Source organism: Balaenoptera ricei, chromosome 2 (genome assembly GCF_028023285.1).
Source record: "Balaenoptera ricei isolate mBalRic1 chromosome 2, mBalRic1.hap2, whole genome shotgun sequence".
In the NCBI taxonomy this organism is placed as follows: domain Eukaryota; kingdom Metazoa; phylum Chordata; class Mammalia; order Artiodactyla; family Balaenopteridae; genus Balaenoptera; species Balaenoptera ricei.
In genome coordinates, this window is record NC_082640.1 from 128707447 (window position 1) to 128728995 (window position 21549).

Consider the following 21549-nt stretch of genomic DNA (forward strand, 5'->3'; position numbering starts at 1 on the left):
AAATTTTCTAATCCATTGTAATCTCTTGTATCTGTGGATTTCATATTTGACTGCATTTTTAAGTCAATTCAATTAAAGTTTGTTTTTATAAAAACTTTATTTCGATAGAAGTTTGTTGTTTACAGTTAATTTTCTTACAGTAACTTTGAGTTTTCTCATTAACTGAGCCAAATAGCTTTTGGGGAAAGTATTTCTCTGCATCTTTTCCCCTCTTATGCATGCAGAACTCAAGAAAGTCAAAGCGTCAAGGTACGTTTGCCATTTCTTTAGGAATGTCATAAGACTTTCCCTTTCTGGAACCTATGTCAATATCCAAGTGGGTGGTATATGTATCTAATGTTACTTTCTTAATGGTAGAACTTGCTAATATTTCATTTACACTATTTGACTTAAAACAACAATGACTTTTTATTTCTGGGCTGTCTGGATGGTTCTGCTATATATGGCGTTGGCTAGGGTTCCTCATGTATGTTTGTTCAGTTGGCGGGTGGTCTAGCCTGCAAGGTCCAGGAAGTCTTCTGGCACATATTTGGGATCTCAGTATTGACTGTTCATTGGGTGACTATTTTATCTTCCAGGTGACCTTTCTGTTCAAGTAGTATGTATTGAATACTAGGCTTCTAACTGGCACCGCATCACTTCTACCACACTGTGGCAAATGCTATTCTAGTGTATTCTAGATACAAGTCCCTCATCAGCTATATGATTTTCAATTTTTGGAGGGGCAAGCAATGGTTTCTTAGATATGACAGCAAAAAGCATAAGCAGCAAAAGAAGCAAATGGATAAATTAGACTTCATCAAGTTTAAAAACTTTTGTGCATCAAAGGACACTATCAAGAGAGTAAAAAGACAGGATGGGAGAAAATATTTGCAAATCTAGAATATATAAAGAGCTCTTTATTCTTTATATAAAGAATATATAAAGAACTCTTATATCTTAACAACAAAAAGACAGACAACCCAATTAAAAAATGGCTGAAGGACTCAGATAGACATTCTCCAAAGATGATACACAAATGACTGATAAACACGAGAAGATGCTCAACATCATTAGTCATCAGGGAAATGCAAATTAAAAACACAATGAGATATCACTTCACATACCACATAACAAGTGTTGGTGAGGATATGGTGAATTTAGAAACCTCATACATGACTGTTGCAAATGTAAAATGGTGTGGTTGCTGTGGAAAACAGTTTTGCATTTCCTCAGAATGTTAAAAATAGAATTACCGTATGACCCAGCAGTTCTACTTCTAGGTATATACTCCAAAGATTTGAAAACAGTTATAGAAACAAAAACTTGTGCACAAGGTACAGTACTGTTTACAACAGCCAAAAGGTAGAAACAACCCAAATTTCCACCAACTGATTAATGGATAAACAAAATGTTGTAGATCCAGACAATGGAATTTACTGATCAGTGATAAATCTTAGTGCATGCTACACATGGATGAACCTTGAAAACATTATGCTAAGACACAAAAGGCCACATATTGCATAGTTTTCACTTTTATGAAATATCCAGAGTAGACAGAAAGCAGGTGAGTGATTGCCAGGGACTGGGGAGAACGGAGAAATGGGCAGTCAGTGCTTAATGGGTATAAGATTTCCTTTTGGGGTAATGAAAATGTTCTGGAACTAGAGGTGGTAATGGTTGTCCAACATTGTTCTTTAACTACATGTCGCTAAGTTGTATACTTTAAAACAGTTGAAACCGTGAATTTTATGTTACATATATTTTACTACAATGAAGACAAGCAATTGCGCAAATGGATCTGCTCGCTCCTATGCCTTATCCATGAGAACATGCTCAGGCTAGCCACTGGGAAGATAAGTGGAACAGAACTGAGTCACCCCAGTTGTCCCAGCCAAAGCAATCCTAAACCACCAGACAACCATCCAACCCCCAAACATATGAGAGTGCTGGGCTAAGATCAGCAGAGCCATCTCATCTACTCCTAGCTGACTCTAAATCAGCAATAAATGCTTTTATTTTACGCTTTTGAAGTGTTTCAACTTGTTTAACAGCATTATCATGACAATTTGACTGATACAGTGTCTAATACCATTTCTCATTAAAAGATATCAGGGCTTCTTTTCTTCAAATGGCTGATTTGAAGACCCTTGGCAAAGAAGGTAACAGGTGAATCTTGGATATCTCATATCAGAAAGGAATCTTTTAAGGAATAATGAGGTTGTCTTAAAAGGGCATAAAGTTCTGGAGATGGATAATGGTGATGGTTGCACATCAATATGAATGTAATTAATACCACTTAATTACACACTTAAAAATAGCTAAAAAGGTAAATTTTATGTTATATATATTTTACCACAATTAATAAAAAAGGACACAGGAGCCAGGCTGAAGGGATCCCTACTAATCAAAGTTACATCAATATGAGCATTAAATTTGACCTCAAAAACAATAATGATTGTAGTATAGTAAAACACATTAAATATGTAAAAATCTTGAGTTCATAATAATATTAGAAATAAAAAAACTAAAGTCAGAAAAAACTCATGTATCACTAATGAGGTGACTGTTAAACCTGCATAAGGACTCAACCTTAAGGTAAATATAACAATGCAAGATCCTGGATTAGATCTTTGTTTAGTGAAACCAGCTGTAAATGTCATTTTTGGGGACAATTGGGGAACTTTAGGGGAAAAGTGACCTTACGGTAGAGATTGCTAATTGCTTTCCAATAGTTAATCTCCCTTTGCTCTTTTTAGAAATAGAACTGCCTGAGTTTTAGCTGCAGTCACACTACCCGACTAGAGACTACATTTTCCAGTCTTCTTGTGACTTTGGGTGATATGTCATTAAGTTCTGGCCAATGGGATATGAGCAAAAGTGATGTATGTACTTGGAGTTAAGGCCCTGGCTATTCCATAAGAGATAATTCTATCTTGTTTGAACCACTTGTTTTGGGGGTTTCTGTGAAACCTCAGTTTAGCCTATTTCCTAATGAAATGCAAACCCTGTTTGACATCTGGACAACTGAAGCATTCATACATACATATACCCAGATGAAGTACGAATAAGATAAGAAATAATAAAAAGACAAAGTAACATAGTAAAGGAGAGTTAAAGGGAAATAAGTGTTTCTTTAAGACATTCAAGAGTTTAAAAAGCTAAAGGAACTATGTGTTAAGATATTTTTTCTAAGTGCTGAAAGAAATATACCAGTTTATAAGGAGAGAGAGATTTTTTTGCGATACTGAACTCAGAGAATTTATGAGATGACCTTTTTGTAGTTGTTCAAATATATAAGGATTATATCTTTAATATAAATTTTATAAAAATAAATTTTACATATAGCATTTATTTTATTATCTTTTGATTAATAATGTGTTCTCTGTGTATAGCTTTCTGATGAACTGGCTTAATACAAGATAACACAAGCTAAAGTAACCAGCAGCAGGAGGTTAATATATCTTAGATCAATGTTTCCAACTGTGTTCTATAAATGGCAGGACAGAGGAGGGAATCTACAACTGTTTGATTTGAACTTGTGTGAAATGTTTAAAAATATGTTTTAACCACTGTTAAAAAACAGTTGTTATAACATACTTTCCTGAGATCTCTATTTTAGTGAAGAGAATTCTGAGAGTGCAGAGTGAGCTATTACAAAACTTTTACCATTTGAAATTAATTTCTTGTGTGATTTAGATTGTCTCAATATACGAAAACAAATTGGAGGGCTTCCCTGGTGGCCCAGTGCTTAAGAAGCCTCCTGCCAATGCAGGGGACATAGGTTCGAGCCCTGGTCCTGGAAGATCCCTCATGCTGTGGAGCAACCAAGACACTGAGCCACAATTACTGAGCCTGCACTCTAGAGCCCCCAAGCCACAACTACTGAGTCTGCATGCCACAACTACTGAGCCCACATGCCACAACTACTGAAGCCCACGTGCCTAGAGCCCATGCTCCACAACAAGAGAAGCCACTGCAATGAGAAGCCTGTGCACTGCAACAAAGAGTAGCCCCTGCTTGCCACAACTAGAGAAAGCCCACGCACAGCAACAAAGACCCAACACAGCCAAAAATAAAATTAAATAAGTTAATTAAAACAAAAACAAAAACAAAGAAACAAATTGGATGCTGAGGCTGGTGAAGCTACTGTTGACAACCATAACCACCAATTTAAAATCTTTGGGGTTCAACCGAACAACTTCATTTTCTATAAATTTGAACTAAACTAAATTTAAATAAATATTATTTTGTATATTAGAATTGAGTGGAGAATTCTAATTGACAGGGTTGCTTTGCTAGAATAATTTGAAATCCATGTATTTAGATTTTCCCTGTAGAATATCAATAGTCTCCACTAGGCTTTGGATAGGAACCATGAGACAGATAATTCTCCATTGAGATGGATAGTCGGTGTCTGACAGGAAGACACTCTCTGCTGTTGACTGAAAGAATATCAATATGTTCTAGATGCCAGTAGCATAGATGGTGAAGGTGCTGATAGGAGCCTAATTTGTATTCCAGGCTTAGTTGAGGGCCGCCCAACTTTGCTTGCACTTGGTCTCAGGAGGCAGGACAAGACTTTACTTGGACATTAGCTCTGGATCTATTCAATTGCTTAACAGAGTCTTGCTTTTAACGCTGAGAGTTTTGTGCCTTAAAAAAGAAGAATGTCCTTGTATGGATATTTTTTTTTTAAAAATTTTATTTTTTTTTTATACAGCAGGTTCTTATTAGTTATCCATTTTATACGTATTATTGTATGTATTTCAATCCCAGTCTCCCAATTCATCACACCAGCCCCCACCCCCGCTGCCGCCACTTTCCCCCTTGGTGTCCATAGGTTTGTTCTCTACATCTGTGTCTCTATTTCTGCCTTGCAAACCGGTTCATCTGTACCATTTTTCTAGGTTCCACATATATGCGTTAATATACGATATTTGTTTTTCTCTTTCTGACTTACTTCACTCTGCATGACAGTCTCTAGGTCCATCCACATCTCCGCAAATGACCATTTTCATTCCTCCTTATGGCTGAGTAATATTCCATTGTATATATGTACCACATCTTCCTTATCCATTTGTCTGTCGATAATAGGCATTTAGGTTGATTCCATGACCATTGTAAATAGTGCTGCAGTGAACATTGGGGTGCATGTGTCTTTTTGAATTATGGTTTTCTCCGGGTATATGCCCAGTAGTGGGATTGCTGGATCATATGGTAATTCTATTTTTAGTTTTTTAAGGAACCTCCATACTGTTCTCCATAGTGGCTGTATCAATTTACATTCCCACCAACAGTGCAAGAGGCTTCCCTTTTCTCCACACCGTCTCCAGCGTTTGTAGTTTGTAGATTTTCTTATGATGGCCATTCTGACTGGTGTGAGGTGATAAGTCATTGTAGTTTTGATCTGCATTTCTCTAATAATTAGTGATATTGAGCAGCTTTTCATGTGCCTCTTGGCGATCTGTATGTCTTCTTTGGAGAAGTGTCTATTTAGGTCTTCTGCCCATTTCTTGATTGGGTTGTTTGATTTTTTTAATATTGAGCTGCATGAGCTGTCTATATATTTTGGAGATTAATCCTTTGTCCGTTGATTCATTTGCAAATATTTTCTCCCATGCTGAGAGTTGTCTTTTTTTCCTGTTTATAGTTTCCTTTGCTGTGCAAAAGCTTTGAAGTTTCATCAGGTCCCATTTGTCTATTTTTGCTTTTATTTCCATTACTCTAGGAGGTGGCTCAAAAAAGATCTTGCTGTGCTTTATGTCAAAGAGTGTTCTTCCTATGTGTTCTTTGCTCTAAGAGTTTTATAGTGTCTGGTCTTACATTTAGGTCTTTAATCCATTTTGAGTTTATTTTTGTGTTTGGTGTTAGGGAGTGTTCTAATTTCATTCTTTTACATGTAGCTGTCCAGTTTCCCAGCACCACTTATTGAGGAGACTGTCTTTTCTCCATTGTATATCCTTACTTCCTTTGTCATAGATTAGTTGACCATAGGCGTGTGGGTTTGTCTCTGGGCTTTCTATCCTGTTCCATTGATCTATATTTCTGTTTTTGTGCCAGTACCATATTGTCTTGATTACTGTAGCTTTGTAGTATAGTCTGAAGTCAGGGAATCTGATTCCTCCAGCTCCATTTTTTTTCCCTCAAGATTGCTTTTGTTATTCAGGGTCTTTTGTGTCTCCACACACATTTTAAGATTTTTTGTTCTAGTTCTGTAAAAAATGCCATTGGTAATTTGATAGGGATCACATTGAATCTGTGGATTGCTTTGGGTAGTATAGTCATTTTCACAATATTGATTCTTCCAATCCAAGAACATGGTATATCTCTCCATCTGTTGTGTCATCTTTGATTTCTTTCATCACTGTCTTATAGTTTTCTGAGTACAGGTCTTTGACCTCCTTAGGTAAGTTTATTCCTAGGTATTTTATTCTTTTTGTTGCAATGGTGAATAGGACTGTTTCCTTAATTTCTCTTTCTGATCTTTCATTGTTAGTGTATACGAATGCAAGAGATTTCTGTGCATTAATTTTGTATCCTGCAACTTTACCAAATTCATTGATTAGCTCTAGAAGTTTTCTGGTGGCATCTTTAGGATTTTCTATGTATAGTATCATGTCATCTGCAAACAGTGACAGTTTTACTTCTCCAATTTGCATTCCTTTTATTCTTTTTTATTCTTTGATTGTCATGGCTAGGACTTCCAAAAGTATATTGAATAATAGTGGCGAGAGTGGACTTCCTTGTCTTCTTCCTGATCTTAGAGGAAATGCTTTCAGTTTTTCACGATTGAGAACAACGTTGGCTGTGGGTTTGTCATATACGGCCTTTATTATGTTGAGGTAGGTTCCCTCTATGCCCACTTTCTGGAGAGTTTTTATCAGAAATAGGTGTTGAATTTTGTCAAAAGCTTTTTCTGCATCTATTGAGATTATCATATGGTTTTTATTCTTCAATTTGTTAATATGGTGTATCACATTGATTGATTTGCGTATATTGAAGAATCCTTGCATCCCTGGGATAAATCCCACTTGATCATGGTGTATGATCCTTTTAATGTGTTGTTGGATTCTGTTTGCTCGTATTTTGTTGAGGATTTTTGCCTCTATATTCATCAGTGATATTGGTCTGTAATTTTCTTTTTTTGTAGTATCTATCTGGTTTTGGTATCAGGGTGATGGTGGCCTCGTAGAATGAGTTTGGGAGTGTTCCTTCCTTTGTAATTTTTTGCAAGAGTTTGAGAAGGATGGGTGTTAGGTCTTGAAATATGGAGAGAATTCACCCGTGAAGCCATCTGGTCCTGGACTTCTGTTTGTTGGAAGATTTTTAGTCACAGTTTCAATTTCATTACTTGTGATTGGTCTGTTCATATTTTCTATTTCCTCCTGGTTTAGTCTCAGAAGGTTATACCTTTCTAAGAATTTGTCCATTTCTTCCAGGTTGTCAATTTTATTGGCATAGAGTTGCTTGTAGTATTCTCTCATGATGTTTTGTATTTCTTGCGTATAACACAATGGTGTTCATTGTAACTTCTCCTTTTTCATTTCTAATCGTATTGATTTGAGTCCTCTCCCTCTTTTTCTTGATGAGTCTGGCTAAAGGTTTATCAATTTTGGTAATCTTCTCAAAGAACCAGCTTTTAGTTTTATTGATCTTTGTTATTCCTTTCTTTGTTTCTATTTTATTTACTTCTGCTCTGATCTTTATGATCTCTTTCCTTCTACTCACTTTGGGTTTTGTTTGTTCTTCTTTCTCTAGTTCCTTTAGGTGTAAGGTTAGATTGTTTATTTGAGATTTTTCTTGTTTCTTGAGGTAGGATTGTATTGCTATAAACTTCCCTCTTATAACTGCTTTTGCTGCATCCCATAGGTTTTGGATCAACGTGTTTTCATTGTCATTTGTCTCTAGGTACTTTTTGATTTCCTCTTTGATTTCCTCAGTGATCTCTTGGTCATTTACTAACGTATTTTGGAACCTCCATGTGTTTGTGTTTTTTACATTTTCCCCCTGTAATTTATTTGTAATCTCAAAGCTTTGTGGTCAGAAAAGATGCTTGATATGATTTCAATTTTCTTAAATTTACTGCGGCTTGATATGTGACCTAAGATGGAATCTATCCTGGAGAATGTTCCATGTGCACTTGAGAAGAAAGTGTAATCTGCTGTTTTTGGATGGAATGTCCTATAATTATCAATTAAATCTATCTGGTCTATTGTGTCATTTAAAGCTTGTGTTTCCTTATTAATTTTCTGTCTAGATGGTCTGTCCATTGGCGTAAGTGAGGTGTTAGAATCCCACACTATTATTGTGTTACTGTCGATTTCCTCTTTTATAGCTGTTAACATTTGCCTTATGTATTGAGGTGCTCCTATGTTGAGTGCATATATATTTATAATTGTTATATCTTCTTCTTGGATTGATCCCTTGATCATTATGTAGTGTCCTTCCTTGTCTCTGGTAACATTCTTTATTTTAAATTTTATTTTATCTTATATGAGTATTGGTCCTCCAGTTTTCTTTTGATTTCCATTTGCATGGAAAATCTTTTTCTATTCCCTCACTTTCAGTCTGGATTTGTCCCTAGGTCTGAAGTGGGTCTCTTGTAGACAGCATACATATGGGTCTTGTTTTTGTATCCATTCAGCGAGCTGTGTCTCTTGGTTGGAGCATTTAATCCATTCACATTTAAGGTAATTATTGATATGTACATTCCTATTACTATTTTCTTAATTGTTTTGGGTTTGTGTTTGTAGGTCCTTTCCTTCTCTTGTGTTTCCCAGTTAGAGAAATTCCTTTAGCATTTGTTGTAGAGCTGGTTTGGTGGTGCTGAATTCTCTTAGCTTTTGCTTGTCTGTAAAGCTTTTGATTTCTCTTTTGATCTGAATGAGATCCTTGTCGGGTAGAGTAATATTGGTTGTAGGTTCTTCCCTTTCATCACTTTAAGTATATCATGCCACTTCCTTTTGGCTTGTAGAGTTTCTGCTGAGAAATGAGACGTTAACCTTATGGGAGTTCCCTTGTATGTTATTTGTCATTTTTCCTTTGTTGCTTTTAATAATTTTTCTTTGTCTTTAATTTTTGTCAGTTTGATTACTATGTCTCTCAGTGTGTTTCTCCTTGGGTTTATCCTGCCTGGGACTCTCTGCACTTCCTGGACTTGGGTGGTTATTTCCTTTCCCATGTTAGGGAAGTTTTCGACTATAATCACTTCAAATATTTTCTCAGGTCGTTTCTCTGTCTCTTCTCCTTCTGGGACCCCTATAATGCAAATGTTGGTGTGTTTAATGTTGTCTGAGAGGTCTCTTAAGATGTCTTCATTTCTTTTCATTCTTTTTCTTTATTCTGTTCCATGGCAGTGAATTCCACCATTCTGTCTTCCAGGTCAATTACTTATTCTTCTGCCTCAGTTATTCTGCTATTGATTCCTTCCAGTGTATATTTCATTTTAGTTATTGCATTTTTCATCTCTGTTTGTTCTTTAGTTGTTCTAGGTGTTTGTTCTTTAATTCTTCTAGTTCTTTGTTAAACAGTTCTTGCATCTTCTCAATCTTTGCCTCCATTCTTTTTCTGAGGTCCTGGATCATCTTCACTATCATTTTTCTGAATTCTTTTTCTGGAAGGTTGCCTGTCTCCACTTCATTTAGTTGTTTTTCTGGGGTATTATCTTGTTCCTTCACGTGGAACATAGTCCTCTGACTTTTCATTTTGTCTGTCTTTCTGTGAATGTGGTTTTCATTCCACAGGCTGCAGGTTTGTAGTTCTTCTTGCTTCTACTGTCTGTCCTGTGGTGGACGAGGCTATCTAAGAGGCTTGTGCAAGCTTCCTAATGGGAGGGACTGGTGGTGGGTAGAGCTGTGTGTTGCTCTGGTGGGCAGAGCTCAGTCAAACTTTAATCCCCTTGTCTGCTGATGGGTGGGACTAAGTTCCCTCCCTGTTGGTTGTTTGGCCTGAGGCGACCCAGCACTGGAGGCTACAGTCTCTTTGGTACGGCTAATGGTGGACTCCAGGAGGGCTCATGCCATGGAATACTTCCCAGAACTTCTGATGTCAGTGTCCTTCTCCCTGTGGTGAACCACAGCCACCCCCTGCCTCTGCAGGAGACCCTCCAACACTAGCAGGCATGTCTGGTTCAGTCTCCCATGTGGTCACTGCTCCTTCCCCTTGGGTCCTGATGCACACACCACTCTGTGTGTGCCCTCCAAGAGTGGAGTCTTTGTTTCTCCCATCCTTTCGAAGTCCTGCCATAAAATCCCGCTAGACTTCAAAGTCCACTCCCTGGGAATTCCCCTTCCTGTTGCTGGACCCCAAGGTTGGGAAGCCTGATGTGGGGCTGAGAACCTTCATTCCAGTCAGTGGAATTCTGTGGTATAATTGTTCTCCAGTTTGTGAGTTACCCACCTAGTGGTTATGTGATTTGATTTTATTGTGATTGTGCCCCTCTACCATCTAATTGTGACTTCTTCTTTGTCTTTGGATGTGGGGTATCATTTTTGGTGAGTTCCAGTATCTTCTTGTAGGTGATTGTTCAGCAGTTAGTTGTGATTCTGGTGCTCTCGCAAGAGGGAGTCACTTTATGGATTTCTACTTGTTGTGTTGCTTCTAAAATGTGGATACAATTCTTATATTCAGGGAAATATTCTTTTCTTTCTTTGTCGAGTTTATTTTGAAGATAGACTTAGTTTAGGTATCATTTTCATGTGAGAGTCTTGTTCTGAAATTTGTATTCATCACAAAATAATTGTCTCTATGGATTCAAACTGCCCCTTTGTTTTTTAGTATTGCTCATTTCATTTCTTTTTATTACAAGCTTACTCCTGTGCTGTTCAGTATCTAGGCTAATTGTTTATCATAAATTGATTTTGGTTCTTCAACTATGATATTTGTGTGCAGCTCAAGAAAATATATTGACTATTTTCTAAGGGTCTAATACTATTTTCTTTCCCTCGGGATGTTAATTAACTTTTATTGTTATTATTAGTTCTAAAATAAATGGCCTCCATATTTAGGATATTTTCACCCTAGGCTTTGCATCCTCTCTATGTGCCCTCAGGATATCTCCAGTTAAATATACTACTCTCAACTGAGTTTTTGTAGGTTGAGAATCGAGTTCTTCTTCCTAAATAAATAGGTACCCCTGTCTAACTGCCCAGGGTCACCATCTTTACAGGGTCTCAGAGTTTCACTTTTGTGTGATTTTGTGCTGCTTTCCTTCTTTGCATCCTTCATTCAATTAGTTACCAATCCTATCAACTGAATGTTTGTGTCTCCCCAAAATTCATGTGCTGAAGCCCTAATCCCAGATATGATGATATTTGGAGGTGGAGCCTTTGGGAGGTAATATGGCCATGAGGACAGAGCCCTCATGAATGGGATTAGTGCCCTTAAAAGAAGAGAAACCAGAGAGATAATCTCTCAGCCGTGTAAGGACACAGCAAGAAGTCATGCTGGCACCCTGTTCTCAGACTTCCAGACTTCAGAACTGTGAGAAACAAGCGTTTAAGCCTCCCACTCTATGGTGTCTTATTATAGCAGCCAGAAATGACTACGACAGCAACCTTCGTGTCATGGGCTAGATTGTATCCCTCCTCAGATTCATATATTGAAGTTCTAACCCTAAGTACTGCAGAATGTGACTGTATTTGAAGATAGGGTCCTTAAGAGGTAATTAAGGTTAAATGAGGTCATTAGGGTGGGCCTAATCCAATATGATTGGTGTCTTATAAGAAGAGGAAATTAGGACACAGACATGTACAGAGGGGCATCCATGTAAAGACACAAGGGGAAGATGGCCACCCACAAGCCAAGGAGAGAGACCCTCAGAAGAAACTAACCCTGCTTACACCTTGATCTTGGACTTTGAGCCTCCAGAACTGTGAGGAAATAAATTTCTGTTGTTTAATTACCCCATCTGTGTACTTTGTTATGGTATCCCTTGTAAACTAGTACAATTTGGCAATTCTGTGCAATGTCTCTTGAATTTTGGCCAGTTGAAGAGTACATGTTGATTCCTTACTGTCATTTTATTTACATATATATTATTTTCTTTTTCTAAAACAGCATTATATTTTCCATATTTTGGCTTAATTTGGAGAGGTACCAACAGTTTTGAAAAAAATCCCCATTTGTCTGTTACTTCTCTACTTAGAAGTAACCTTCTCTAAAAGGCATGCCCATATACTCATTCTTTGGGATCCTTTGCATTAATTATAGTGCTTATCCCAATTACAACACTTTATCATACCATGTTATAACTGTACATTTTAACACTTTTCTTTCCCACCTGCTAGATTGTAAATCTAACATCATGGACTGATTCTTAAATATTATTATAGTCCTACCACCTAGGATAGTGCCTAGTACAAAGAATGTGCTCAGTAAATATTTATGAATAAATTACTTTGTATTTTGCTGCGGTAATGAACAACCCCCAAATACCAATGTCTTAGAACCACAACAGTTTATTTCTTGCTTATGATAGTTGTTCATTGTGGTTCTGCTAGAGGTTCTGCTCTGTGTCATCTTTAATCCTGGATCCAAGTTAATGGAGTAGCCACCATTTGTAGTATTATCTGTCACTGTGCCAGAGGAGAAAGGAGAGCAAGATGATCCATAAGTCTCCTGCACAGCTGTCACTTCTGCTCATATTTCATTCATCAGAGCAAGTCCTATAGCATCATAGGATGTCAGTGGGGGGAAGAAATTACAATCCTACCATATGCCAGAAAGAGAAAAAACCAGAGATATTTGTGAATAACATTAGTGACCACCCAAAACTCCTATGTTGGTACATGGTATATTTTTTTTTAGTTTCATGTTTTTCTACTATCTTTACCTTAGTGTGCTTGAATTTTGCTAAAATATTAACCTTGAAAGTATATTTTTACCATATTCAGTCTGGATCTTATGACCCATCAGAAACTGTTCTTGTTTTTCTTTTATATTTTGAACCTTATCCTCTTGGAGGATTATATCATCTAGTTCTTATAGCTTATGATCTTACTGTAGTTTCATATATTGTGCACTATGATCATGGATAGAACAAAACTTTTCTGCTTTTCAATTTCCTTATCTGTAAAATGATATGATATATCAAGTTCCTTCTAGCTTTTTATTTCACATATATGTTAAATATATATTATTAGTGACTATGGTATTCATGGATTTATTTTTATTTGGTTGGTGTAGAAGTGCATGTTTGTTGTTTAATTATGGTAAAAATTAACACAAAAATATTTAAACCAAATGACATTTTGGGAAAAATATTTGCAAGAAATAAAAATAGACAAAGGATTTATATAACTATTATACAGAGGGATCACATAAACTAATAAGAAGAAATACAGTCAGAAAAATGGGCTAAGGGGCTTCCCTGGTGGCGCAGTGGTTGAGAGTCTGCCTGCCGATGCAGGGGACACGGGTTCGTGCCCCGGTCCGGGAGGAGCCCATATGCCGCGGAGCGACTGGGCCCGTGAGCCACAATTACTGAGCCTGCACGTCTGGAGCCTGTGCTCCGCAACAAGAGAGGTTGCGATGGTGAGAGGCCTGCACGCCGCGATGAGGAGTGGCCCCCACTTGCCGCAACTAGAGAAAGCCCTCGCACAGAAACGAAGACCCAACACAGCCATAAATAAATAAATAAATAAATAAAAAATTAAAAAAAAAAAAAGAAAAAAGAAAAATGGGCTAAGGATATGAACAAGCATTTTGCACTCACATACCCATACCCACACTCTCTCCACCCCCAGCCAATGAACATATGAAAAGATGTAAAATCTCAGTGCTGATAGAGTGGGGGAAATGGACATTCCTCACTGTTGGTGAAGAGTATAATGGTATAATCCTTTGTGGGTAAGGTAGTACAACCCTTTGTGGCATGTATTTTTAAAATGTCAAAATGTCAATATATTTTAACTTGGCTACTCCATTTCTTGGAATCAATCTCCTAGAAAGGACAGGGAGGCTCACTGCAGCACTGTTTGTAAAAGTAAAAAATTAGAAACAATTTAATCTCTCAATAAGGGAAAAACATAACCATAAAATTTAATAGTATACATACATTAGAAGAATGAGGAAATAGTAATAAAACAAAGCTAAGATTTATTGAGCGCTTACTATGTTCCAGACACAATTGTAAGTGCTTGTTTAAAGGCAGATTTATAAATGTGAACACGGTAATATGTACATGATATATTAAGTGAAAAATGTTTCAGACCAATATGAAAATAGATGTGAGTAAATAAATGCAAGTACAAATATATTATTGTAAAGATCCAGATACTTACATTTCTATATATACCTACATGCAGATATGTAGATAGAGACATATATGCATGTATATAGGAAAACCTGGGAAGGCTATATTCCAAAATATTAACAGTAGTTAATTCTAGGAATTGGATTAGATGGGGGATGGCTTTATTTCTTATATAATCATAAAAACATGGGACTGTGGGTAATTTTTACTTTTTTTTGCTTTTTAAATAAAAAGTTAAATAAAAACGTGGTGGTGATGCTCCAGGAATAGTAGTGTTCTACTTTATCATAGAAAGTGCAGCTTTATAGTTTTGGTAGAAAAGCTGGGGAGAAGGATACTACTTTCGTGGTGTGGTCACAGAGAACTAGATGTCCCCCTAAGTGGTGAGCCTTTATTCTATCAATAACTTATAACTAAGAATACTTTTTTAAAAAAATAAATTTATTTATTTATTTTTGGTTGTGTTGGGTCTTCGTTTCTGTGCGAGGGCTTTCTCCAGTTGCGGCAGGCGGGGGCCACTCCTCATTGCGGTGCGCGGGCCTCTCACTATCGCGGCCTCTCCTGTTGCTGAGTACAGGTTCCAGACGCGCAGGCTCAGTAGCTGTGGCCCACGGGCCCAGCTGCTCCGCGGCATGTGGGATCCTCCCAGACCAGGGCTCGAACCCTTGTCCCCTGCATTGGCAGGCAGACCCTCAACCACTGCGCCACCAGGGAAGCTCAAGAATACTTTTTAAAAATAGATAATAATTAGTCCTCTCATTGAGGTAAGAACCCACCTGAATGGTCAGGCCGCTCAAGATGGCTGTTCCCTTGCTCTCTGTACATCCCCTGCCCAGGCAGTGCCTGCTTCACTTAAACCTTACATGCATGACTGACCTTGCTACTTGCTTGCCCCAGGCCCCAGCTGGTGATTGTTCTTATCAAAGAGGCAGTGAGGGGCGTGCCCCTCTACTGGTTTCCTTGGTAACTAATGAGCCCAGGTGAAGTCAATTCCCCTGTAACTGGTAATCTTCCCCACCCCACCCCCACCACTTCCGCCGGGAGCGAAGACTACCTCCATGCCCTGCCTGCAGACCACCTTACACTGTGTGTTGTCGCTCCAGGACCTTACTTCAGACATGTAAGCTTCCCCCCATCCATTAAACCACTGACGTCTTTGTTGCTGACTCCAGGCTCTTTCTTTGGTCTTGAAACTGGGCAAGCACAGGCCTTGTAGGCCTGTGGGGTGCAGCCCAACACCACCAGGGAAGAGAAATTTTGGTAGTTACAATAGGGAGTTAAAGCATGGAGAGGTACATTTTGGGAAAGCAGATATGGATGGGATGACAGTTTGTATCATTGTATATGTCACACGGGGGCTCTGGAGGCCCAGGGGATGGGATAAAGCAGGAAAGAGTATAGGTTGTTTGATTCCCCTTGCACATTTGCCTTTGGTTCTTCTATTTGCTGTTTTGTCACAAAATAACTTCCAAACTCTAGATTAACGATATCTGAGTCTGAGTATTAGGTCTGGTTTGGAGGGAACAAACCTTTATTGTCAGTGGTTCGGCTGCCCCTCATCCAGCATCTTTTTTTTTTTTTAATTTTAATTAATTAATTAATTAATTTATGGCTGTGTTGGGTCTTCGTTTCTGTGCGAGGGCTTTCTCTAGTTGTGGCAAGCGGGGGCTACTCTTCATCGCGGTGCGCGGGCCTCTCAGTATCGCGGCCTCTCTTGTTGGGGAGCACAGGCTCCAGACACACAGGCTCAGCAATTGTGGCTCACGGGTCCAGTTGCTCCGTGGCATGTGGGATCTTCCCAGACCAGGGCTCGAACCCGTGTCCCCTGCATTGGCAGGCAGACTCTCAACCACTGTGCCACCAGGGAAGCCCCAGCGTCTTCTTAATGATTCTCTCCTTTCCATTCTTCTTCCATTGGCATGGAGAAGAGAAGACAGAGTGTGCATGGGAAAAAAAAAGGACCAAGACTATTTTTGAATCACTCGCTGCTACAAAAGTAGTTCAGCAGAAGGACTGGTTGCTTTTAGGATCCCTGTGCCCAGCACACCCCTCTTATTTTTACATGGACATCCCACATCTCTCCAGATTTGTGGATGACTGTCCTGTGACTTTAGTTCTCTGGTGGCTTCATGAAAAGTCATTAATTTGCTGTCTGTCCAGGTTTCTTCTTGTTGCAAATATGAAAGCTGCAGCTCTGAGACTACAAGTAAGAGATAAGATTTTAAATAATTAGATTATTGAAACAATGCAGGTAAATTGAAGATAAAAATTAAAACGTGGCAGAAATCTAAAGGATAGAAGTTTAGAAAGGATGTGTGAGCAATGTAACTAAGAAAATAGCATCAGCCAAAAACAATCCTACTAGTTTTCCAAAAATGATTTCTAATTATTTATAAATATTTATTGAGCATCTATTAAGTGCAATGTATCTTCTTAAGTGCTTTGCTTACTTTTTAAAATTGAATCTTTTCAGCAACCTTCTGAGTTAGATTCTCTTTTTATTCCTATTATGAGGAAACTGAGGCACAAAATGTTTGAGTGACTTGCCCAAGGTCATACAACTAATAAATGTTGGAACTGGGACTCTAATTCAGGAGGTCTGAATCCAGAATCTGTCTTCATAATATAAATAAAATGAGGCTATCACTTTTTCTGATATTAAAAGGAACCCAGCTGAACAAAGAAAGAACATGCTGTAAGAAATAGTTCAATAGCAGAAGATACTATAATAGATATGAAAGGAGAAAGATTCTCAGATTGTTGAAAGGAAGAAAAGAAAAGGAAAGCTTGTGAGGATTTTAGAGCATCCTGACCATGGCAGCATGTCTGACCCAGGCAGACACTTCTAAGAGCTGCATGGAACTGTATTTAAGGTTGACAGGAATAAAACCATCCATTTTATCATACTTTTCTTGTATATACCCTCAGACTCATCTCTATTATTCACTGGCAACTCCAGCGTTTGAACTCTGAAAATTACACTAAAAGTACTGAAAAAAGATACTTTTTTATTTTAAATTATATCTTCCTACTGTTTGTAGATATTATGTGCATTACATTGCTAAAGAATCATTCTCTTTGCCTGAGGAACAAGACAGTTTAAAAATAACTTGTGTTGTGATTAGAAAAGTCTTTGTATAAAGATACCTGAAAAAGAGAGTGTGCACAGGCACCTGTATAACACATGACAGGTGACAATTTTCAACTATGCTTGGGGAAACAATTTGTTCTGTATAGAAACAAAGCATAGACAGGAAAAAAAAGCATGACATGTTAGTGTTAGATGTATTTGGCATGTATTTAAATGTATCTGTTCCTAACGAGCTGCATAAATCCTCTAAATATAAAATATATAAAATTTTGGAAATGCATTTGGCCATAGGTCCTCTTTTATGATCTATTAGTGGTGGCGGTGGAGGGGAAAGGAGGCAGACAGGAGTCAGGGAGATAGGATTCCCACTGGAAAAATTTAAACCTCAAGTGTATGAAGATACTCTCCTTCCTGCTGATACTGATTATGCTTAATACAGACAGTGGGGCTTATTTGTAAGTCCCTATGTGCTCTTTACACTGAAAGGGTGGGAGACTACAATATACCCAGTGGAGGCGGATGTGTGGAAATCTTACTGTGAGTCCAACAATTACAGAGAATCCAGGGTATTTTGTAACACCATTATCTCTTTCAAAGTCCAGCCTAGACTTTTAAAATATTTGAATAACACTGGATTGTAGGAAAATAACATCTTGTTGAAGAAAATAACCCTCTCCCATCCAACCTGAAATGGATTAAGGCAGTAGTAACTTTAGTCCGATTCTGAAACAAAATCTGCTTCCCTAACCTTTTTAGTAGACAAGCCAACCACATCATCTGAGATTGGAAAGTCCACTTGGAAGTTTTGCCTTTAAAAATTGTCTTAATATGGAGAGGAAATGGGCCCTCCAGTGACTCTTTGCCCTGGCAGCATGAAGAGGGGTAGGGCGCTGGTGTCCCAGCTGGAGGAGCCACTGGTTACTCAGTGCCTTTTATTTCAACATTAAAACACTATAGAGAAAAGGGTCTGACTTTCCACCTTTTAATATTGCTCAATCATTTCTTTTTACTTCTTGCTTCAGTGAGCACAGTATGTGGTTTTCTGGGGGAATTTATGAAAAAGAAAACCTTTCACTGTTTTATGGATGGATTTTGGAGAAATCTACAGTCGATGCATATTTCTCAATCCCTTCACAACTGTTCTATTCTCTAAATCTTAGTGAGGACATGCTAAAAAATTGCCTCCTAATTTATAATTTAACAAATGACAGAATATTTTGACATTAGCAAATGAAGCAAAATGACATTAGCAAAATGAAATGTTTTATATACCTTCAGTAGTTCAAACCATGAGTACGGCTTTCTATTTTGGCCACTTGTACCGAGCAGATAGTCATAATCAAATAGCAGCGCTGTTTGACACCCAGGCCAGTTTTGTTGAAATTTTCTGGGTAACTGAGATCATTTGGGGTCAGTCTTGTATTTACATTAGAGTGGTTATCTGCTTTCTGTGTTAAGAATGCCCCCCAACCCCGGCCTTTTTTTGTCTTGCCCAAAGTCACCTAAACTTTTTTTGAATATCTATTTATAATTTTGAGTCTATTGTCATTTTTGGACTTTAACTTCTTGTTTTCCACTTTTTAAGGGCCAATCTCAGCATTTCACCCGCATCTCCTAAATCATAATGAGTAAAAGATGGCAAGAAACAAGCCAGAGCAGGTGTCAGTGGGCCAGGGAAAGATCCAGTATAGAGATTATTGTCTTATGTTCTGGTAGAAGCCATGCTTCTGGGGTCTGTATCCTCACCCACTTGGATTCTCTGTCACACAGATTCTGATGTAGGGCATATGGTGTCATCTTTCAGCTGGCTTAAAAAAGACTTAACACCAAATGTACTCTTTGAGAAATCCTTGAATATAAATTTGTATTAATCCAGGTAATTCTCTAGACCACAAACTTAAAACCCTGTAGGAGATGTGTGTAACAAATATAAATGAGTAAAGTGGGTCATATTAACACTAACATTGCCTTTTAAATCTCTGTGTGAGCATAAAATTCACATACACTATTAAGGTCCACTGGCTGGCTGGGCGTGACTCCCGGTTAATGCTCACCGTTTTCTGGCACTAAGAAAGCTTCACTATATAATAGAGCTCTCTCTTCCAGAGTCCCTGAGAAACCAACCTCCCAGCTGCAGTCCCCGTTTTTAGCTAGGACAAGTCTCATCTTATTTAACCATTCTATCCAGAAGTGGCTGAGTTGAGGAAGTTATTGCCTTCTGTGGTCTCAATTGCCTGTTAGAAAGTAATTTAACCTAAATCCTAGGACCCCTGTGGGACAATCCCAACTGTTTACCATGCCTGTGGACTAAATAAGGTGCTGACTGGCTTCTCCTCACAAGGAGAACTAGTTTTAAGATCTTCACTCACAGGCCTTCACTTAAACTTGAAAATTTCCTATTTGTTATAGCAAGGAAGGCAATTCAATTTGGCTGTTTTAAAATATTATTAAAAAGAGTCTGCTCTTGGATATAGTTCAATTCCTGAATACGGCTGTTGCTGGGAGATTTGACTGAATATGTTGTATCTTGACTTAAGCATATATTGTGAAAACAAGATTTATTTGCAAAACTCTGTGGTATCCATCAGGTGTTACTTCTTTTGTCAAAATTCAAAACCCATAAATCTTTTTTCTTGTCATATAATCAAGTACTTAAGAGGATTGTACAATAACTATCCTTTAAAAAAGTAGGATTTGATATTTAACTACATGTTCGGCAAAATTAATTAATTGGAGGCTTCTGCAGTTCAGGCATGGACAGTTGTCCAAGGAACCTGCAAAGGCTTCATGTTGTAAAATTATTAAAGCACATAATGATTATACCTTTAACCTGTGAGGACATTTTATAGATAGCTCATCATTAATAGGCATTTATTAAGGCAATTAAAAGTACACTTTGCTTTTATAGCTACAAATAAACCTTCCCATTTCCTTTGAAAGCGTATTATTATCCCCTTATGTGGAAGAGTAAATGGAAGCAAAGATTGAGCATTACTAGTAGGTGTGTTTTCTGCTTAGGCTGATTAGCATATTATGAAGGGATTAATAACTGAATAGATGATAATTTTTATATCTATGACTCATGTCCAATAATGATCAATTCTTTACCATTATCAAAATAATGGAATCTTATTTGCAGTAAAAAGATAACTTCTCGGATGGCTTTAAAACATGGTCAACCAATTTCTGATGCTCCTTCGTTAAGAGGATGGATCTTTGTCCTCTTTCCTTGAATCAGGGCTCTGTGACTGCTTGATCAATAGCACTGAAAGTGACACTGTGCTAATCCCTGACCCAGGCTTCTAGAAGCTAGCAGCTCCTACTTCTTGTCTCTTGGGATGCCTATTCTTGGAATCCAGCCACCATGCCATGAGAAAGCCTAAGCAGCCAGTGCAGCAACCCTCAAGGGACATCCAGCGCACAGCTCTAGCTGAACTTCCAGATTATGGCCAGCTCCAACTTGCCAGCCATGAGTGAGCCATCCTGAAAGTGAGTCCTCCAGCCCTCAGGGAGTTGCCGTTGATGATACTGTGTGGAACACAGATTAGCGATCTCTGCTGATCCCTGCTCAAATTACAGATTTATAAGCAAACGAAATGATTATTGCTGTTTTTAAGCCAGTAAGTTTTGAGGTGAGTTTTTACACAACAATAAATAACTGGAACATGCTCTAAGGAAATGGTAATGTTCCTAGCTCCCTTCTCTACCGCACAGCAAAAGCTAGGTACTATTTTAAATCTCAACCCTTGATACTACTGGCTCGTAAAGGAAGGAAGTGAACACACCAGGTTTCCAAGGGAGGCTCCCAGCTCTCACTAAATATTGGTGGAACTGTACTTGTTCTAGGCTGATGCATCACAGACTCATCTAATTTACTGAGCATCTACTAAATTCTAGGCACAGGTGTAGCTCTAATGGAGGCAGCTTTGCTGTTTCTCAGGCTGCTTGAGCTACTAATTCACTTTGGGATACTTGACAAGTTATTCTGTGTTAGAGTCCCATTTCCTCATCTGTAAAATGAGAGGGCTTGGATAAATGTTCTCTCAGGTTCTTTCAGCTCTAATATAATATTATTCATGACTTTAAAACTTTAGCTGCTCCATTTGAAAATCCAAATATTCATTGCCCCTCCCCGAGGACTCCTTCCTTCATTATTTGAATGTTCTTTCCTTTGTAGAGAGTATTTCATTCCTAAGAAGGGTTGAAAGTAAAGCTCACCTGG